A 22408-nucleotide genomic window follows, 5' to 3' on the forward strand; every position below is an offset into this window, starting at 1 on the left:
TTAGTTCATTGCAAAATCTCTAACAAAAGCATCAAGATCTTCTTCAACAGATCCACCTTCACCAACACTTTGCTGGCAAATTCTTGCAAACGCCTTGGCCGTTTCCATCATCTTGATCCTCACACCACTCTTTAAATCCATAAAATCTATTACGATCTTAGCAATCTCTTCTCTCTTACAAACTCCCACTAGCTCCTTCATATTCCAACCAACCTTCCAATCTTTGACTATCATGTTACTGTTGAGTGGTTGGTCAAGTGTTATAGGAAAAGCCAACATCGGTACACCCATAAACAAGCTCTCCTTCACCGAATTCCACCCACAATGTGTCCAAAACCCCCCTATTGAAGAATGTGACAACACCCTAAGTTGGTCACACCATTCCACCACCATCCCATTCTTCCCACAAATTTCTTTTAAATATGAGACTTCTCCTCTAGCCACCCACAAAAAGCTAACACCACTTTGGGTTAACCCGAATGCGATTTCGGCCATTTCAGCACGTGAAACCGATAGGAAACTACCCAAAGACACATACAAGACGGTTCTTGCTTGTTTGGAGTCTAACCAGTTTAAGTAAATGGGTTGGTCTGATGAGGGGTCGGGTTCAATTTGGGGGTACGGTATGTTTGGCCCAGCTGTGTAAATGGGCATATGTAACATGGCTCGAAGGCAATCAATGGTTTTAGATTCTAATTCGTACATGGTTGATATAAGGACACAATTTGCTTTTATACCAAAGAGTTTGGGCATAGCATCCTTAAAAATCTCACCACGGCTATGAAAGGTCGTTGGAAGGTCTGCTATGGTTAATGAAGATAATCCAGGAATATAATCTATGATCTCTTTTTCTGTTCAAAGAAATGAAAATATCATGCTTCTTATATTCATATATTACTACTATTGTGATGAAATTGACCTTGGCATGATATGATGTGGGAATGGCAAACGAACTGAACCCAAGGAGCAAACCCAAAACACTCCCTGGGCACATATTCGAGTAAAGGATTATTTTAAAAGCATTTATGGGCATGGGACAGGTATGGTTCCAAGATGATTACCTGCAAGTCGCATCACATACCTGTTCACTTGATTGTTAATTGAATTTTTTTCGTCTACAAAATAATTTATTAATTCACTGTTTTTATTATATATATTTCTAATACCCAAAAGTTATAAAATTTAATAAATACTCGGATCAATTTGAAAAGAAACCAAACCCACTCATTTTATCCTTTATTTGTCTTATCTTTTTTTTCCTTTCTTTTCTTTCCTTAAATGAAACTGGACGACACATATTTCCTTGTTTCTTTTCCTTTCCTTCCTGGGAACACAACATTCTAGCCCTTTCTCTTCATTTCATTTCCTTTCTTTCCTTTAACGTGACTCGGGAACACAGCCTAATGGATAGAAAAATAGACTTGTTGGTGTTAACGACCTCAAGCCTCTCGTGAATTAGTTGAAATCAGCTTGCTAAAAGCTTGAATTGATCCGAGTTTAATCGACCTAGAGCCGGACTCGAGGCTAAAATTAAGGTCGTTTAATATTGATATTGATATTATAGACAAAAAGTCATAATCATCAAAAAGTAATTAACCTGATACATTGGCGAAAAGGTGATGATGTTCCAAAAGATCCGCATAATGCACCACGGAATACATGGAAGCACTCATCGACCAGAAGGCTGCTATAGGAATATAGCCACCTCAAACGGCCACCGCATAACCGCATCCGCTATGATGAGCTTCACCGGAGACTCAATCCGATCAAGCACCTCCACAAACGGCCGTTCCATTTTCGTTTAAACTTGTATATGAGATCTAGCACTACTCGACAAAATTGTAATATACGAGAACCCTAAAATAATAAATACTTAAATGGTTTGAATGATAGTTGTCTGATAATAAAATCTAAAGTCTAACTAATTAAGATGTGATGACTATAACAAATTAAAAGTGTAGATATATTAATGACTCTTGTTGTAGCAGGCTAAGAAATATATATATATATGAATATGTATAAATCAAAGTATGAAAACCTCTAAATAAAGATGTATATCAAGTTATTAGTTTTCTTCTATCATTACGATAAAGTAATAATAAAAATAAAACAAGAATATTAATGGAAGGAATGAATATTTCAAAGTCAGCTTCCAAATTCCAATTTTAGATCAAATTCTCATAAATTTCGTTCTCAAATTTTGAAGTAGGCAATGTTGATTTTGGGATTTCAAATCCCTTTCAATTTAAGAACCAATCAATGGTATTAAACAATAAACTTTGCCTTTTCCCTTTGGTTCGAAACCCCTGTTCATCTTCAACCCCATCGGAGTAACAGCCACCGATACTCGTACAGTCGTTGTCAAGCTACTGCTGCCCTTTTTCCGTGCAACCATCATCCCGAGTGCTCTCTACTTCGCCGTGTCAAGCCGTTGCCACCGGGAACTTGATTAAGTACCGTCGCCGCCGCCGTAGCCACCATCGAAGGTAACACCAGATCGATTCATGCTTGAAGTTTTGTTTTTGTTAACTGACAACTGGTTAAACGATAGATTCATGCTTGAAGTTTTCTTTCTGTTAACATGAACAAGTGGTTAAAATAAATTGTGTTCTTACGAGAGTCCATTCTGCTATAATCTTTATTTACCATAACAAAATAATTAGATGGAGTTTTTGTCCAACAGAGGTTATTTTTTAAACAAAATATGTCTCTTAATGTTTTGAACATAAGCTTCCATGTAAGTTATTTATTATAAATTTTAAAGCTGTTTATGGTAAGCCTATGATATTTTTTTTTTATTTTGAGTTATTAGAAAGTTGTTCAAACAAATCTCGTATACAACAGTGTTTAAATTACACTTATATAAATCTCTGTAGTTGTCACACCCCGACTTAGGGCCCGGGTGCGATGCCCGTTAGTTGGTATCTGTTTTGAAAATATATCAGAGTTGCGGGTTATTAGCGGAAGTCTTTTAATAAAATATCCGTTTATAAAATGTCGGGTCAGAATACCCGTTTTGTTATTTCAATATATGATTCTTTACAATATTTAACTAAAATATCTGAGCCATCAGATCACCTCTAATGACTATGTCTCCAATCTTCTATCAGTTCATGTCTGTCAGTTCTATTCTTTATAGTTCCCTGAAACGTGGGGGAAAAATACGTCAGCACACAGCCGGTGAATGACACTGACTCAATAATACCAGTGTGTAAACAATAACAATACCTTTGTGACAATACTCATTAGGCAACCAACTCAATTGGGTTACAATTACCCTAAGTACATGTACAATTAATCATATACACAATATCATTTCTCTGATCAGTCCCGTAGACTACCAGAGGCATGTTTGATGATATGCAAGGTCTCGGGGAAATCCGAGTCACCATGTATGTATGGATCCAGACACATGTATACTCTTAATTTGATTATGCCCGTTTTTCATTATTGTAGCACAAAGTTTTAAGGATTCGTAATGTCACACCCCGACCAAAGGCGACGGAACATGCCGAGGTGTAACGATTGTCCATAAGCACATGACACTAATTAAAGTGGGTATTTAATAAACTCATTTCATTTCACAACATCGAAAATGTCACATAACAATTATCCATAAAATAATCATAAACAAGATATCACAAAATATGGCAAATTTGATATTGTTCATTTTACTAATATCCTAAGGTCTTTGATGTCGTTTTCTTCACAATCATAAATCAACCAAGATGCAAACCTGCAACATTTCATAAAATAAAGTTTGTCAACACAAAGGTTGGTGAGCAATTAGTAAGTTTAATCATATTAGTATATAATAAAGATAGCCACAAAACTTGCATACGAAACGATAAATAAAAGTGGTAATTTGGATAAATAGATATCGCTAAACACATTAGCGACACCTAGCTATAAGGGATGCCAAATAGTCTAGGATTTTATAGTTATCGTTAATTGCATTACGTTAACGACACCTTGCTATAAGGGGATGCCAAATAGTCTAGGATTTTATAGTTCCACCAACCAAAAGCGATAAACACATAGGCATATAAGCATAGAACACCAAATCGAGAAATTATTTAGGTAAAGTATAGAACTACGTTTGTGGTTTAAGATTCAAATATAAAGCATTTGTTGAATAAGTATGAAATGTCACCCCCAAAATAAAATATGGAAAATGAGGTATGAAGTACTCACCTTCAAGTAGTAAACTTGAAAGATGATAATTTGGAGATTTTTCGGAACGACGAGTTTAACGCACAATGCCTAAAAAGAAAAGAAGTCTTGAATTTAGAAAGGTTGTCTTGAAGGTCTTTAAACAAAATAAATGTTGAGAAATGTAAATAATTAAAGTTCAAGGTTTAAAATGTAACTATTTAAGAATTTATAACAATAACCCTTTAAACATGTAAGTTTGCTCGAAACTGGGTTAAATTATCTAACCTTAATATTTACTCAACCTATGTTTAGTAGTAAGGTGGGTAAAATGCAAGAATGCAAATCCCTTTGGAATAAAGATACTAAAACGGTTTTTTTTATCGAGTGTTCGGGTTGTCGGTTCGGGTCTTGATAATTGGTCAAACCCAAAGTCAACTTTCCAAAATATTGAATGTTATGAGATAACTCAATAAAATTTAATAAGACTTAACTAAGTATGTAGTTCCATTGTTTTAGATCTAACAACGCACGTTAAGCGAGTGTTCGGTTTTGTCGGTTCAAACTTTATTATGAGATCAAGTTGGATCCAACATTTCCAAGTACTTAAGAAAATATTTAAAAATCAATTTGTAACTATTTTTAAAGAAATATACAAGTCTTGATGGCTAAAAAAACATATTTGTGTGTCTTAAGAGAGTAAGAATCGGTTTGGTTTCCACATGTCCAAACAAAAAAAATACTTTAAGTTTTACAACCAAAAGTTAACAATAAAGTCTTTAAACAAAAGTTCGGTTTTTGGTTCGGATCGTGTTTCGGGTTAAGACCGAGATAAGATTCTACAAACCCATAACCATAGAATTTGTAAAAATGATTTTAGAAACTTAGATCTAACAATAAGTATGTTTAAACAATTATTTAACAAAACTAGTAACAAAGTTCGGTTTACGGTTTAGAGCTATTTACGGTTAAACCGAAGCATAGACTCTTAAAAACCCATAACCATGGAACTTGTAAACATGACCAACAAACTAAAATAAGCAAGATTAATATGTATAAACAAGTTATATAGATGTATATATATCAAGGACACGAAGTCCTCCATGAAGCCTTGCCTTATGAGGTCCGAAACCTCACCAACCGGAATCGGAGAAATAACTACCAAAGGTAAACAAGGGGTGTATATTATATATATGTTGCACAACCATAAACAAGTATTAATAAGGCTACATAAATTAATTAAGATGAAAGACTAAAAACCTTCAAGACCACTTAAGAAGATAACCTTGAATCTTTGATGTTTGAGAGAGTTTTTTTTTTTTTTTTGAGTTGTAGCAAGGAAAAATTAAGAGCAAAGATGGTGTATATATAGGGTAATGTTGGTGGTCAAATATAGGTGTGAGACACAAGATTTTTCATGCAAAATGGATCAAGACAAAAACACAAAACAACAAAAAAATAATAATAAAAAAAATAAATAAATAAAAATAAAGGTAGGATGTTTTCAAGACCCAACAAGTGTGAAACAATATTGTAACATAAATCTATCATTTTGATTATAACATAAGTTTCGGTTTACAAATCGGGTCGGTTTACATAATAAACAAATACAAAAATGAATACAAACAAGACCCGAAATTGACGAATGTCACACGTAAATCCTATGTAAACAGTTAAGACTCTAAAAGAGTTGTAAAAGTTTAGGGCGTATTCACCTTTTATGATTGTAATCAGTTTCTGACACTGATTCTTGTATATTGATCAGTTTCGGTTACTGACCCCTGTCTGTAAATCAGTTTCTGTTTACTGATTCTTGTTTATGTTTTCAGCTTTCAGATTGATTGATTGGCTGTTATCTCAGACCTATAGTATGAGTATAACATTTATATAAATATCTAGATCAACGATCTAGCTTCAGACCCCGTAGTCTGTTTTGTATAGTTGTAACCTTGATAATTATTTGTTTCTTCTTCAGGAAGAAACGTCTATACCAGGTTTCTTCTTCAAGAAGAAACATTACTTTATATATAACCTGTGTGAATGAATAGTATATTTCTTAATCATTAAGAAATACTATTTTAACTATACCCTTTGTCTGTAAATGATTACGTTTCTTAATCGTGAAGAAACAATAATTTAACTATAACCTTTGCTTATGAAAATTTATATTATACTTAACAATGATCAAGGTTCGGGTTATTCCCTCGAGGTCGGCACGCAAACCCAGGTTATACTTAACAATGCCAAGCTCAGAGCTTCGGAGCTTGACACTGATTCCTGTATATTGATCAGTTTCGGTTACTGACCCATGTCTGTAAATCAGTTTCTTTTTACTGATTATTGTTTCTGTTTTCAGCTTTCAGATTGATTGATTGGCTGTTATCTCAGACCTATAGTATGAGTATTACATTTGTATAAATATCTAGATCAACGATCTAGCTTCAGACACCGTAGTCTGTTTTGTATAGCTGTAACGTTGATAATTATTTGTTTTGTATAAAACATTTGGACCTTTAGTCCTTTTGTTTAATAATTATATGTCAAGTTTCTTCTTCAGGAAGAAACGTCTATACCAGGTTTCTTCTTCAAAAAGAAACATTACTTTATCTATAACCTATGTGAATGAATAGTATATTTCTTAATCATTAAGAAATACTATTCTAACTATACCCTTTGTCGGTAAATGATTACGTTTCTTAATCGTGAAGAAACAATAATTTAACTATAACCTTTGCTTATGAAAATTTATATTATACTTAATAATGATCAAGGTTCGGGTTATTCCCCCAATGTCGGCACGCAAACCCAGGCTAGTGTGTGTGAAATGTGTTGTTGGAGGTGTGAGTGGTGAATGCCGTGAACCCTCCTATTTATCGCCGAGTTTGGGATCCATCGCGTAGCGATGGTCCATTGTCTTAAGCCATCGCGTAGCGCGATGTCAGAGAAACGACGCGTGGCTGCTGACTTAGCCCTAGCGTCTGCCACGTGTCTCCCGGTCGCGACACGTGTTGCTGCGTCATCACAGGCCATCGCGTAGCGCGATGTTCTTGAGGCTGGGCTCATCGCGTAGCGCGATAGGTTCCAAATTTCAGATTTTTATTTTTAGTCCCTCGTCTTTGATAACTTGCCACTTCTTGATCATACTTCCATTTTCCTTTGATAAGTGCAAAGTGCGCCATCAAAACGCCACATTACGCCCATCGCCCGAGTCCGTGTGCGTTGGGTGTTTCGCACCCTCCGCTAGGACTATGGAGAGTGGTTAGCCACATTAAAACATTTTTATGGAAACTTGCTTCCTTATAAAGAGCTTCCATTTCTTTGTTTGTTTCCATGTGGGATGAAAGTACCTTTCCTTATTTATACCCATGTGGAATGCTTCCACTTTCTTTCATCTTTCCATGTGGGATAGACTTTTTTACTTTCTTACTTCTTATTTCATTTTTCTAATGACTTATCTTGAGAATATTTTTAGTCCTTCAACTTTCAAAGTTGACAACTTTAGTCCAAAATAAATATGAGTTTTTCCTAGATGTTACAGTAGTTATGTAAATGTGTGCATAAATACAATAAAATAAAGGACCAATTGTAGTAAGCTATATGGGAGTATTCGACGATTCATGTAACACCCCGACCAAAGGCGGATTATACATCGGGGCGCCACATATTGCTTCATTACTCGCGACACTATTGGTGTCAATATTTATTAATACACATTTTATCGCGCACGCGCAGCGGGGAAAATAAAGAACATAAATCAAACATAAATCAATATATTATAAATTATAACATTCAAACAACATTAACTTGTCTTGATACATTTTAATCTAGGTCCAAAATAAAAGAACTTCCTACGTGTCCACAAGCTTCAAAGCAGCTACAGCAAACCTGAACATGTGTTAAAATAAACGTCAAACACTTGCGTGTTGGTGAGAAATCAAGTTTAATACAATACATAGATAACAATAAAATCTGCGCGCAACATGTGTATGTCTGGTTTTCAACAAGGGTGTAATCTGATCGGGACCAACTCTAAGATTCATAAGACTGCCAGTGCTCACAATTGAGCTCACAAACAAGACTAACTGTGCATGTGTAAACAAAAGAGGAAATCATAAACGATAGTTCTCCCGTGTTCATCTAATGGTACCATGAAAACTGCGGAATAGACCGACAAGACGGTTAATGATCCACACATACAAATAAACAGCCAAGTCTACGTCCTCAACACATGGGATACTGCGCGACTAAAGTTCATAAACAAGTTTTAAGACTCTAAGTTTGTATGAACACATGAACATCCCAAAACATTAAAAGCAAAAAGGGATTAGGTACGAGATTACTCACATGATAAACGATGCGGTGTAAGGCAAGAACCAACTTTAAACAAGCACAAGTTATCCTATAAATAAGATTATTGTTTTAATGATTTGTTTCAAGTCTTGATTATAAGTTAGCATAATTAATAAGTAAACTATTATATATAATATATATTACCGGAAAAGCAGGAAGAACAAGGAGGAAGACGGAGGCAGAGAGGGGGGGCGGCAGGAGGACAACGGCAGAGAGCAAAAAGGGAGGAAGAGATAATAAGTGTAGTGTGTGAAGTGTTAAGAAAATACTACTATTATTTATAGGCAAACCCTAGGGAACACAATCCCTAGAAAAAGGGGAAAAGATCTCAAAAAGTAAAAGATATCAAAAGATATGGCAGCTGCAGGGGGCAAGATAAAGCTGTCAGGGAACAGTAAAAAGCATGGGCGGGTCAGATAAAGGTACTGGTCAAGCATGGCAAAAGCAGATTCTCAAAAGATTATGTCAGTCACTTTTTCTGTCAACCAATGGGGTTGGTGCGCATGCTGCGCCGAAAGTAACTTTTCAGACATAAAGCAGATTAGGTCAACAGCTCAAAAGATAAGACAACTCAAAAGCAAACGGCTAGCTTAAACAGAAGATACAAGGGTTAAGCGCGGGAAGGCTGAGTGCGCGAGCGCGAAGGCTGGCACAACAATCCTTAGCGCACTACGGGAAGAATCACTAATCCTTAGCGTGCTGCGTGAAGAACTAGAATTCTAAGCGCATCGCGGGAAGAACATACATTCTTAGCGCATTGCGGGAAGAACATGCATTCTTAGCGCGCTGCGAGAAGAGTTCTCTTCACGCATCGCAGGAACAAGATGTCTTCACGCAGGCTTCCATGTAAGGAGTCTGGCGCGTGGAGCTGCAGACATCCTTAGGCGGGAAGAACCAAAGGACAAGCAAAGAGACAAGGCTTAAGGGCGGGACGGCGACAAGAGGGAAAAGAAGGCGGAAAGAGAGAAGGAAGAGGGACGGGATGGCGGAAAGAAAGAGAGAGAAAGAGGCGGGAAGGAAAACATTATTATTATTATTAAAAGTAAAATATAAGTATAAATAAATATTAAATCATAAAAGAAAGAGATCGGGTCAGAGAAACGGGTACCTGGGTCGGGTCGGATCAGGCAGATGTCACAGTCTCCCCTACTTTAAGAAATTTCGTCCCGAAATTTATCTCGAAGTAGGTTGCGCAGAGAACAGGTGCGGGTACTTGATCTTCATTTGATCTTCCCTTTCCCATGTAAACTCGGCTCCGCGCTTGGACTCCCAACGAACTTTCACGATAGGGATACGACTGCGCTTGGTTTGCTTAACCTCGCGATCCATAATCTCAACAGGCTTCTCAACAAAATGCATAGATTCATCAACTTGAACTTCATCAAGTGGAATGTGAAGGTTCTCGTCAGCTAAACACTTCTTGAGATTGGATACATGGAACGTTGGATGCACATTACTGAGCGCGGGCGGCAGGTCAAGTCTGTAGGCAACTTTTCCCACACGCGCGAGAATCTTGAATGGACCAACATAACGAGGAGCAAGCTTACCCTTCTTCCCAAAGCGGACAACACCCTTCCAAGGCGACACTTTGAGGAGAACAAGATCACCAACTTGAAATTCGAGAGGCTTTCGCCTACGATCTGCGTAACTCTTCTGTCGGCTTCTGGCAGTCAGCAGATGATCACGGATCTTGGCGATTTTATCGGTTGTCTCTTGAACAAGTTCGGGTCCTGTGATTTGAGTTTCACCCACTTCGCTCCAACAGATCGGGGAGCGGCACTTACGACCGTAAAGTGCTTCAAATGGGGCCATACCGATACTGGAATGATAGCTGTTATTATAAGAGAACTCGATCAAAGGCAGGTGCGAATCCCAATTACCTCCAAAATCAAGAACACAAGATCGGAGCATATCCTCAAGAGTTTGAATAGTTCGCTCAGACTGACCGTCAGTCTGAGGATGATATGCCGTACTCATGTCCAAGCGAGTTCCTAGCGCAGATTGGAGAGATTTCCAAAAGCGAGATATAAAACGGCCATCGCGATCGGATATGATGCTCAAAGGAGTACCATGGCGGCAGACAATTTCCTTGACATAAAGCTGCGCGAGTTGCTCAACACGGTAGTTTTCACGAATAGGCAGAAAGTGAGCAGACTTAGTCAAACGATCCACTATTACCCAAATGCTATCATGTTTGCTTGCTGTCAAAGGTAACTTGGTAATAAAGTCCATCGCTACACATTCCCATTTCCACGTAGGAATTTCTGGTTGTTCGAGCAAACCAGATGGGCGTTGGTGTTCAGCTTTCACTTTAGAACAAGTCAGGCATCTAGCTACGAACACAGCAATATCCTTCTTCATACCGGGCCACCAATAAGTAATGCGCAAATCCTTGTACATCTTATCAGCGCCAGGATGAACGGAATACCGAGATTTGTGCGCTTCACTCAGGATATCAGCGCGAAGATTCTCATCAAAGGGAATCCAGATGCGATTGAGATAGCAGAGAATTCCACTCAGATTAGGGACAAAATGTGCTTCCGCGCCACACGCTAACTCGGCGCGAAGGTTACCATTACTGATGGATGCGCGCTGCGCGTCACGAATACGCGATTCAAGGTTGCTTTGAATCGGCGCAAAGTGAAGCTGGGTGCGCGGCAAGATACAGTTAAGTTGGCAGGGTTTTCGGCTGAGCGCATCGGCTACCACATTAGCCTTACCAGGATGATACCGGATCTCACAATCGTAATCGCTGATGAGTTCGTTCCATCGGCGTTGCCTCATGTTAAGTTCCTTTTGATCAAAGATATGCTGAAGGCTTTTATGGTCAGTGTAGAGGATACACTTAGTACCATAAAGGTAGTGTCTCCAGATCTTCAAGGCAAAAACAACCGCACCAAGTTCGAGGTCGTGAGTTGTATAATTCTTTTCATGAACCTTGAGTTGCCTTGATGCGTAAGCGATAACCTTGCATCGTTGCATAAGAACACAACCGAGACCTTGGTTGGATGCATCGCAATACACGACAAAATCATCATTACCCTCAGGTAGCGCAAGAACAGGAGCTTCACACAACAAACGCTTGAGCGTTAGAAAGGCTTCTTCTTGCTTCGAGCCCCAAACATACGGTTTACCTTTGTGCGTTAGAGCTGTTAAAGGCAAAGCGATCTTTGAAAAGTTCGAAATAAAACGCCGGTAATAACCAGCTAAGCCCAAGAAAGAACGGATTTCGGTTGGAGTAGATGGCGTAATCCAGTTCTTGATTGCTTCAATTTTGGATGGGTCAACATGAATACCCATCTTGTTCACAATATGGCCAAGAAACTGTACTTCATCAGACCAAAATTCACACTTGGAGAGCTTGGCAAAGAGCTGCTCGGCTCTAAGCTTTTGCAATACCAATCGGAGATGTTGCTCATGCTCGGCCTTGGTCTTAGAATACACCAGAACATCATCGATAAACACGATCACGAATTTATCCAAGAAAGGCCTACACACCCGATTCATTAGATCCATGAAAACGGCGGGTGCGTTGGTTAGACCGAAGGACATGACCAAGAATTCAAAATGGCCATAACGAGTTCGAAAAGCAGTCTTCGGAACATCTTCATCGCGGATGCGCAACTGGTGATAGCCAGAGCGGAGATCGATCTTCGAGAAACAGGAGGCACCTTGGAGTTGATCAAAGAGGTCGTCAATACGCGGTAAGGGATACCGGTTCTTAATGGTGAGTTTGTTCAACTCGCGGTAATCAATACACATGCGAAACGATCCATCTTTCTTTTTAACGAACAACACCGGAGCACCCCAGGGCGAAGAGCTAGGGCGAATGAATCCTTTAGCAGTCAACTCTTGAAGTTGGCTGGCCAATTCTTGCATCTCAGCGGGTGCAAGACGGTAAGGAGATTTAGCTACGGGGGAAGCACCAGGGACAAGATCAATACGGAACTCGACTTCACGAGCGGGAGGGACACCAGGAAGATCATCAGGAAAAACTTCAGGGAAATCACGCACAACAGGGATATCGCGAAGCTTCTCTTCTTCAGCAGGTTTAACCACATGAGCTAGAAATGCAATACACTTCTTCCGCATGAGTCTTTGGGCTACGGCGCAAGACATAAGTTTAAGACCGCGGGAGGGTTTTTCGCCGTAGATACGAAGATCACCATTTTCTCGAGGTATGCGAATCATCTTCTTGGCGCAAATAACTTCGGCGCGATTATGCGAGAGCCAGTCCATACCAATGATAACATCAAAGCTTCCAAGAGGCATAGGGATGAGGTCAATCAGAAAATCGTTTTCGTTAAGGTTAAGCGTGCAATTTTTAATCACAGCGTTTATTAAAATAGTTTCTCCATTAGCCAATTCAACTGAAAAATCTTCTTTTAAATCGCTGCGCGGTCGCGCAAGCTTCTGCTCGAAGGCGCGAGAAATAAAACTTCGATCGGCGCCAGTATCAAAAAGTACAGAAGCATAAAATCCGTTAAGCAAAAATGTACCATTAACTACGTCATTATTCGCTTGCGCTTGGTGCGCGGTTATGTTAAAAGCTCGTCCACGCGTCACTTGGTTTGAAATCTGGTTCACCGGATTCGCTTGTGTGATTTGCACTTGTAGTCTCGGGCACGCGTTCCGGAAATGACTGGGATCACCGCAGTTAAAGCACGATCTGGGTCGTGGGTTTTGGTAGGTTAGTTGTGGATTCTGCGGGTAGACTGGTGGTGTTGGCGCAATTGGATTGGCTGGAAGGACTCTACAGTTCTCAGCAGTGTGACCAGTACGGCCACATCGGTTACAAAGTCGACACGGGGTTTGGGTTGGGTGGTGAAATCTACAGGTTGGGCAAAAGGGATGGTTTCCTGTGTAAGGTTTCTTAGTTGGCGGGGCAGGGAGTGCGGGATTGGTTAAGGCATAGTTGTGGACTACAGGAGGTGTTGGGTAGGCTGACAGAGGGTTAGGCGCGTAAACTGGGGGTTGGTATGCGGGTTGCTGGACAATGGGCGGGTTGGTAAGCGCATAGGCCTTGCGCCTGCGCTTGAGGTTGTTACGGTTTGAGGGTTCTGGTTTGGTTTCTGTTGGTTCAGGGACAGTCTTGGTGAGTTTGGTCTTCTCAGTTCCCCGCAGGAACAGGGTTCCTGCTCTGACATGGTTGTCGCTGAGCACAGCGGCCAACTCGATGGCGTCAGAGAGGGTTACTGGGTTTCTGGCCCATACAGAATCTTGAATTTCCATGGGGAGACCCCCAAGGAATTTCTCGATTGCTCGGCGTGAAGGGGTAACAAGGTGAGGGACCAGTAAGCTTAGCTCGTGGAAGCGCGTCGCGTACTCGCGCGCTTCTCCGCTGTATTGCTTCAAGTTCCAGAATTCTTCCTCCAGGCGCTTAACTTCGTTGGGAGGGCAGAATTCTCGCGTAAGAATTTCCTTGAATTCCTCCCATGTCATGCTAGAAGCAGCCTCTGCGCCACGCGCATGAGCTACTCCATTCCACCATGTAAGCGCTCTGGATTCCAGGACACTGGAAGCATATAGGGTTCGTCTGTCTGAGGGGCATTGGGTGTGGAGGAAAGTGTTTTCTATCTTCTCGAGCCATTGGAGCATCACGGTGGCTCCTCCAAGACCTGTGAACTTTGGAGGGTTACCCGCGTTAAAGGATTTAATGTTATAACTGGAGGTATTGTTTTGGCTCAAGGCTTGGGCTATTGCGGCGGCCATTTCCTGGGAACGTTGCTGTCTACGCATGCGCGAGGCTTCTCTTCTCTGAAATCGGCGAGATAGCGGAGGCATTCTATAAAAATTTTTAATTTTAGTTAATATCTTGGTTTTATCGCAAAGTTTTAATCTTATAAAGCTTGGTTTCACGGAGTCAGTTACAGTCAACAGTTAAAGTAAAATAAATGATCCTAAATGCAGACTTAATAAAGGTAACAAATTCGAATCAAGAATCGACAATTCATGTATCACCATGACTTTCCGAATTCCCAATTTAAAATATACGAGCAAACGAGCATTGGAGATTGACGATTCATGTATCACCATGACTTTTCAATCCCCAATATAAAATATACAAGAAAATGAGTATTGGAGGTTGACAATTCATGTATCACCATGACTTTTCAAGTCTCCAACCTCAGAACATAATCGTAAATGGAAATTGAAAATCAACTATTCATGTATCACCATGACTTTTCGGATTTTCAATCCCAACAAACGAATATGTAAGTAAAATCAATAAAAATCGAAATTCACAAAAATCGAAATATCGCGGAATAAAATCATATACTGCGCAAGCGCGAGCATATTCATAAATAACGAGTAATTAACAATAAGCGCGCAAACATGAGATTTCTCTCATGCGCGAGAAGGGACTCTTAGGTATTCTAGGCCGTTACGTCTAACCACCTATCCTAAAGTCAACCTGGCTCTGATACCAATCTGTAACACCCCGACCAAAGGCGGATTATACATCGGGGCGCCACATATTGCTTCATTACTCGCGACACTATTGGTGTCAATATTTATTAATACACATTTTATCGCGCACGCGCAGCGGGGAAAATAAAGAACATAAATCAAACATAAATCAATATATTATAAATTATAACATTCAAACAACATTAACTTGTCTTGATACATTTTAATCTAGGTCCAAAATAAAAGAACTTCCTACGTGTCCACAAGCTTCAAAGCAGCTACAGCAAACCTGAACATGTGTTAAAATAAACGTCAAACACTTGCGTGTTGGTGAGAAATCAAGTTTAATACAATACATAGATAACAATAAAATCTGCGCGCAACATGTGTATGTCTGGTTTTCAACAAGGGTGTAATCTGATCGGGACCAACTCTAAGATTCATAAGACTGCCAGTGCTCACAATTGAGCTCACAAACAAGACTAACTGTGCATGTGTAAACAAAAGAGGAAATCATAAACGATAGTTCTCCCGTGTTCATCTAATGGTACCATGAAAACTGCGGAATAGACCGACAAGACGGTTAATGATCCACACATACAAATAAACAGCCAAGTCTACGTCCTCAACACATGGGATACTGCGCGACTAAAGTTCATAAACAAGTTTTAAGACTCTAAGTTTGTATGAACACATGAACATCCCAAAACATTAAAAGCAAAAAGGGATTAGGTACGAGATTACTCACATGATAAACGATGCGGTGTAAGGCAAGAACCAACTTTAAACAAGCACAAGTTATCCTATAAATAAGATTATTGTTTTAATGATTTGTTTCAAGTCTTGATTATAAGTTAGCATAATTAATAAGTAAACTATTATATATAATATATATTACCGGAAAAGCAGGAAGAACAAGGAGGAAGACGGAGGCAGAGAGGGGGGGGCGGCAGGAGGACAACGGCAGAGAGCAAAAAGGGAGGAAGAGATAATAAGTGTAGTGTGTGAAGTGTTAAGAAAATACTACTATTATTTATAGGCAAACCCTAGGGAACACAATCCCTAGAAAAAGGGGAAAAGATCTCAAAAAGTAAAAGATATCAAAAGATATGGCAGCTGCAGGGGGCAAGATAAAGCTGTCAGGGAACAGTAAAAAGCATGGGCGGGTCAGATAAAGGTACTGGTCAAGCATGGCAAAAGCAGATTCTCAAAAGATTATGTCAGTCACTTTTTCTGTCAACCAATGGGGTTGGTGCGCATGCTGCGCCGAAAGTAACTTTTCAGACATAAAGCAGATTAGGTCAACAGCTCAAAAGATAAGACAACTCAAAAGCAAACGGCTAGCTTAAACAGAAGATACAAGGGTTAAGCGCGGGAAGGCTGAGTGCGCGAGCGCGAAGGCTGGCACAACAATCCTTAGCGCACTACGGGAAGAATCACTAATCCTTAGCGTGCTGCGTGAAGAACTAGAATTCTAAGCGCATCGCGGGAAGAACATACATTCTTAGCGCATTGCGGGAAGAACATGCATTCTTAGCGCGCTGCGAGAAGAGTTCTCTTCACGCATCGCAGGAACAAGATGTCTTCACGCAGGCTTCCATGTAAGGAGTCTGGCGCGTGGAGCTGCAGACATCCTTAGGCGGGAAGAACCAAAGGACAAGCAAAGAGACAAGGCTTAAGGGCGGGACGGCGACAAGAGGGAAAAGAAGGCGGAAAGAGAGAAGGAAGAGGGACGGGATGGCGGAAAGAAAGAGAGAGAAAGAGGCGGGAAGGAAAACATTATTATTATTATTAAAAGTAAAATATAAGTATAAATAAATATTAAATCATAAAAGAAAGAGATCGGGTCAGAGAAACGGGTACCTGGGTCGGGTCGGATCAGGCAGATGTCACAATTCAAATATCAATAAAGTCACTGATTTGCTACATGAAACGAGTTAGCCAACCGACATATAAAATAATCAAGGTGACAATAATATTGTAGGTTTCGCGGCATTTAATTCAAGCTTATGGTTTTGTTACGGTTAACGCTATTTCGCTTATAAGGTACGGATTCTGTGGTATTTAAATTATAGTGTAAAATTGTTTTCGTCGATCTCATAGAGTACGGGTTTTCGTCGCCGTACACTGGTAGCGTTATATTGTGTCGTTGATTTTGTAATATGTCGGTTCTTGAGTTGTTAGTCGTATCATAGTTTTTTTTTATCTGTTTCATAGTATTGTGTCACCGTCACCCTTATTAAGTCATTTCATTATATATTGCAAATCGTTAGATTGTTATTGTAACACCCCAACCCAGAACAGGCTTCGTGTCACTATTACAGATATCATAAACCAACACAATCTATTTAAAAGGAATAAAAATAATCCAAGTGCAACCAACGAGATAAAACCAAACCGAAAGAAAATCCTAAGTCCAATTTATTAAATGTGAAAATAAATAAAAGTCTTTATTATTGAGCTTCATTTTACTCTCATCCCTGATTTCCTGAATTACCTGTTAACAAATAAGACAAACAAAAACACGAAAATACGGCTGAGCCAAAAATTTGCCCAGTAACAGAAAGAACAATAGTACATGCTAAGACGGAAATGTGTAAAGCAAAATGAATACAGGCCTGAAACTGAAACTAAAACTATTGCGAATATAAATTCGCATTTAATACCGAAATATAACCAGATACTCGATTGGAACAAAATCAAGTATACCAAACGTATCCAGAAGCACATATCAAGTAGACCGAAAATATAACCAGATATTTATAAATACTAAACTACATGACCGTGATGTAATAATAAATAGGTCGTGTAAATGCGGAAGCACCCAGAGCCTAAACAGAGGGGTACACAGCTAGCTAGTCCATGCACCAAGGAGACGGTGTGGGTGGCGTGCACACATTATTCCATCTCAAACAGAAGTCAGGAGTCAGGAGTCAGGAGTCGGAGCTAAGATCGATCTATACGCCTCTAAGTGGCCAAGGTACTTCATGAGTACAGTCAGAGACGCCGTGAACTTTGATTACGCACTGTCACGACAAGTGCCATGCCATTGACGCCCCAAATGACAAGTCAGAAATGCTCGGGTAACAGAGTACTAAGCTAAAACCAAATAACTAAACATATTCAAATAGGAACATGCAACAAAGAGTACAAAATATATAATTATTGCATGCGACAAAAATATATTATATAAACTAACTGAACTCAAAAGTAACTGAGGCATACGAAAATCCGTACTACAAAGTAACGGACTAGAGTCAATACTATGAGTAAGCGAAAACAAAATCCGCACTACGAAGTAACGGAATATATAATACTAAGAGTACACGAAAACAGATTCCGTACCTTAATTAATAAGTAGAAGTAAACAAGTTGGCTCGTCTTCAATAATTATGAGAACCTACGGTTTATTTACATTTTATTTTAGATATACTCACGTAATTACGATGGATGATTCGTTGATTTTTCCCGGAAGGACACTTTAAGAATCCATAAAAATGTGTGTAGTAATATGCTCGTTTTGGTGGCTATTTAAAATCCTTAAGCTTCCAAAATAAGTACTAATATGTAAATTTCGAATTTTAAATCCCCACTTCAGAATATTATGAAATAAAGTAACTGATCTGAAATATTATTTACCCATGATCACAAAAACTTTCAAAATTTAATTTATTATTTTAAATTCCTAATTTCTCAGATTGATTTTTTTTAAGTGATACGTAGTGGCTGTAAAGCCACTCATATTTATATTATTATGGTGCTTCATTTAACTTTAGCCAATATGCACTAACATGCACATGAATACGGAACACACAGAAACTGTTGTCTTCCTTTAATGACATGCATGCATTATAAATACCAAGTTTCAAATAGAGTTTCTAATTAAACAACGTTATCCATCACCGGAACGAATCAACGATCACATCCGAACGACTTAATTAGGTGTACGAACCAGAAAAAAAAAGAGCGGGCATCACCTTAGTTATCGAAACAAGTTGGTGACGTATGTAAACGTGACAACGACCTAATCGGTTTCTCTCAACAAAATGGATCGGATGCGGAACCTGAACGGTGGTGGTACGTAATGCGTGACGGCGACTGTATGACATCAGAATGAATTAATAAACTTGAAATTCACATAATTGAATAGAAAGGAATTCATAATTGATCATTGAAATGCATGCGATAACATATCTTTTATTGCACTCATTATCGCATGTTCCAAATAGACCATTGTTTTTTATTTGACCTCAATACCCGAGAATTTATCCACCTATGGGGACATAGGGCATCAATCGAGGCACCTTTGACGTGCTCCACCTGTGGCGGAGCGATTAGTCCACAGCGTCTCTACATTATTGTGCGACGAGAGCACTTATTGATTTACTGATTATTGAGAGGCGTATGGATCGATCTTAGGTAAATTGTTACTGGAGTGAGATGGTTAAGTGTGTGTGCCCACATTCCTATCTCACTTAATTATTGGTGCATTAGTCTGCATCTAATGTGCATACTGTTATTGTCACTGTTACTGGCTCACATGGGTATTTCCATAGATATGTTGTTATTGTACTGATTCGTAACTGATCGTTCAACGTATTGTTACTGGCTCGCGTACTTTGTTGGTTTCTCATTTGATCGTTCATTGTATTGTATTGCTCTTCATCGTCTATTGTTATTGCTATTGTTTCCTCTGTTACTGGGCAATTTTTGGCTCAGCCGTGTTTCTTTGTTTTGTGTTTTCTTTTATTTGTTACAGGTACTCATGGGAATCAGGGGAATGTGTGATAAGAGAGTAAAAGAAAAAGGCTAGAAGTGGGAAATCGAGGAACTTAATAAAATTTATTTTGAGTTAAACAACTTTATTTTTGTCGTTTTGTTGAGAACTTTTAATTTGAATGTTTTTGGACCGTTGTGCGGTTTTAAACTAGGGTTAAGACTTTAATAAAAACATTTTTTAATGCCTATAATTGCCATATCGAGTGACACGTCAGCCCTAACCGGGCCGGGGTGTTACAATATCTATCTATTTATTGTATGCTTCGAAGTTCCAACACAATTTAATGCATCTATCATTATTGTCACGTCATTTCATTCTTAAATCAATTCAATGCATCTACCATTTTTATTTTATTTTTTTATTTAATCAAATTAACAAATTTATTTTCAAATAATTAAAATAGAAATGATAAAAAATAAGAAGGGTGAGAAGGAATTTAATCAATTGATTTTAGTTTTGAATGATAAATATTAATTTAAGAGTAAAAAATTGACGGGAAAGAGCATAAAGGTAATAACTCAATTTTGTTGACTTTCTCTCTTCACATGGAATGTACTTGTCAATTCTCCCGTCATTTTAAAGCGTCCATAACTTTTTCATACAATATTATTTAAAAAAAAATCAACACAATAACAAGCGTTTTTTTTATCTTTAATATGAATATCATATTATTAATAAAATTAAAAACAAATTCATTGGTTTTTATATATTGTGTTGTTGGTTGTTCATTGTGCTTTTTAATTGGGTTTTTCTATACATGGTGTTATAGATTTTGGTCATTGTGTTTTATCAATTGGTATTCAAAAAATACGTCATTGTTTCTTTGTGCTCAATATCAAGTATGCATCCTTACACGGTTGAATATGGTTGAGATCATGGTCTTGCATTGAATAATTCCAAAAGTCAGACTTTTGAATTTCACTGCGTTTTTTGCATAATAAATATCTAATTTATGATATTGTGTTGTTGGTTGTTCATTGTGCTTTTTAATTGGGTTTTTCTATACATGGTGTTATAAATTTTAGTCATTGTGTTTTTCAATTGGTATTCAAAAAATACGTCATTGTTTCTTTGTGCTCAATATCAAGTATGCATCCTTACACGGTTGAATATGGTTGAGATCATGGTCTTGCATTGAATAATTCCAAAAGTCAGACTTTTGAATTTCACTGCGTTTTTTGCATAATAAATATCTAATTTATGAATTACATGGGAAATTGATTAAATAAAAATATGAAGTTCCAATCATGAAAGTATTCCTTCATTAACGCTGTGTTTCCGAATTCATTTATGGATGGAAATGAAATTCAATGGATGGAAAGAAAAAAATGGTTATGTTCCAAAGTTTCGTTAGATCTCGGAGTTTCGTTAATTGAACAAAACAAATTGAAAACGAACAAGCGATAACCGTAAATCCTCGGAGTTCAACAAGAATAGAAAATGAACGATCGATAAACTTAAATCATCGGGAATATTATATTAATGATAAACGATGAACAAGAGTACATTGAAACGACAAAACGGGTCGGTTTAACGAATATAACTTCAAATACAAATAAAAATTGACGAACGTCACACAAAATATATGAAACGAAACTTGGGATTTATATATATATATATATATAAAACCGAAAAGTTAAAATGGGTAAAGTTTTTGGGTTTGAAAATTAACGAATGTTACCCCCCCTACTACCTAATTGAAGAATGTAACAAAACACCGCCATCCCATTCTTCCCACAATTTTCTTTTAAATATGAGGCTTCTCCTCTAACCACCCACAAAAAAGCTAACACCACTTTGGGTTAATCCAAATGCGATTTCAGCCATTTCAGCATTTGAAACCGATAGGAAATTACTACCCAAAGATACATACAAGATGCTGCCTAGAGGTTTGGAGTCTAACCAGTTTAAGTAAATGGGTTGGTGTGATGAGGAGTCGGGCTTGATTTGGGAGTACGGTATGTTTGGCCCAAATGCGTAAACGGGCATTTGTAACTTGGCTCGAAGGAGATCAATGGTTCAGATTCTAGCTCGTACATGGTTTTTATAAGGACATAATTTGCTTTTATACCAAAGAGTTTGGGTGTATTGCCCTTAAACATCTCACCACGACTGTGAAAGATTGTGGGAAGGTCTACTATTGTTAAGACATTCCAGATATGTAATCTATGATCACTTTTCCTCTTATTGTTTAAATAAATAAAAAAATCATGTATTTTTCTCTCGATCTATTGCTACTATCTTGATGAAATTTACCTCAGTTTGAAAAGTTAAAGTAGCTAGGACAAATGAACCCGAAGCTAACGACAAACTTAAAATATTCGGGACGCGTATTTGAGTAACATATTATTTTTATAAACATTTGCGGGTATGGACGGGTTTGGGATTTGCAGCATACCCGATTGCGTGACCCGATTATACGATAACATTGACCCATTTACCCGATTATATACCCGACATAACTTTTTCTATATTTATATATAGTATACTCAAAATATTTTAAATATACTATTTATTGAAACTTGTTTATGACAATTATTTGAGACGTTTTATTTTTATGGTAATCACTATTTGTAATTGATTAGTTATATTTTGTCAAAACCGATTGAAACCTGACGGGTTTTGGGTTTGGGATACCCAATGCGTATTTTGACAAAACCTGATTAGAAACCCAAAACCCGATGGAAAAACCCAAAACCCAACGGGTAATTACCC

The 22408-nt window shown here is 38.2% G+C and overlaps 1 pseudogene; it reads right to left on the reverse strand.

Moving 5' to 3' along the window:
• On the reverse strand, positions 1-21682 carry LOC143545906 (UDP-glycosyltransferase 87A2-like; annotated as a pseudogene).
• Between the last annotated feature and the right edge of the window lie 726 nt (positions 21683-22408).

The sequence above is a fragment of the Bidens hawaiensis genome, unplaced genomic scaffold (genome assembly GCF_021521415.1).
Source record: "Bidens hawaiensis isolate Kalapana, Puna unplaced genomic scaffold, B.hawaiensis_p1.1 tig00014098_1, whole genome shotgun sequence".
NCBI classification, from domain to species: domain Eukaryota; kingdom Viridiplantae; phylum Streptophyta; class Magnoliopsida; order Asterales; family Asteraceae; genus Bidens; species Bidens hawaiensis.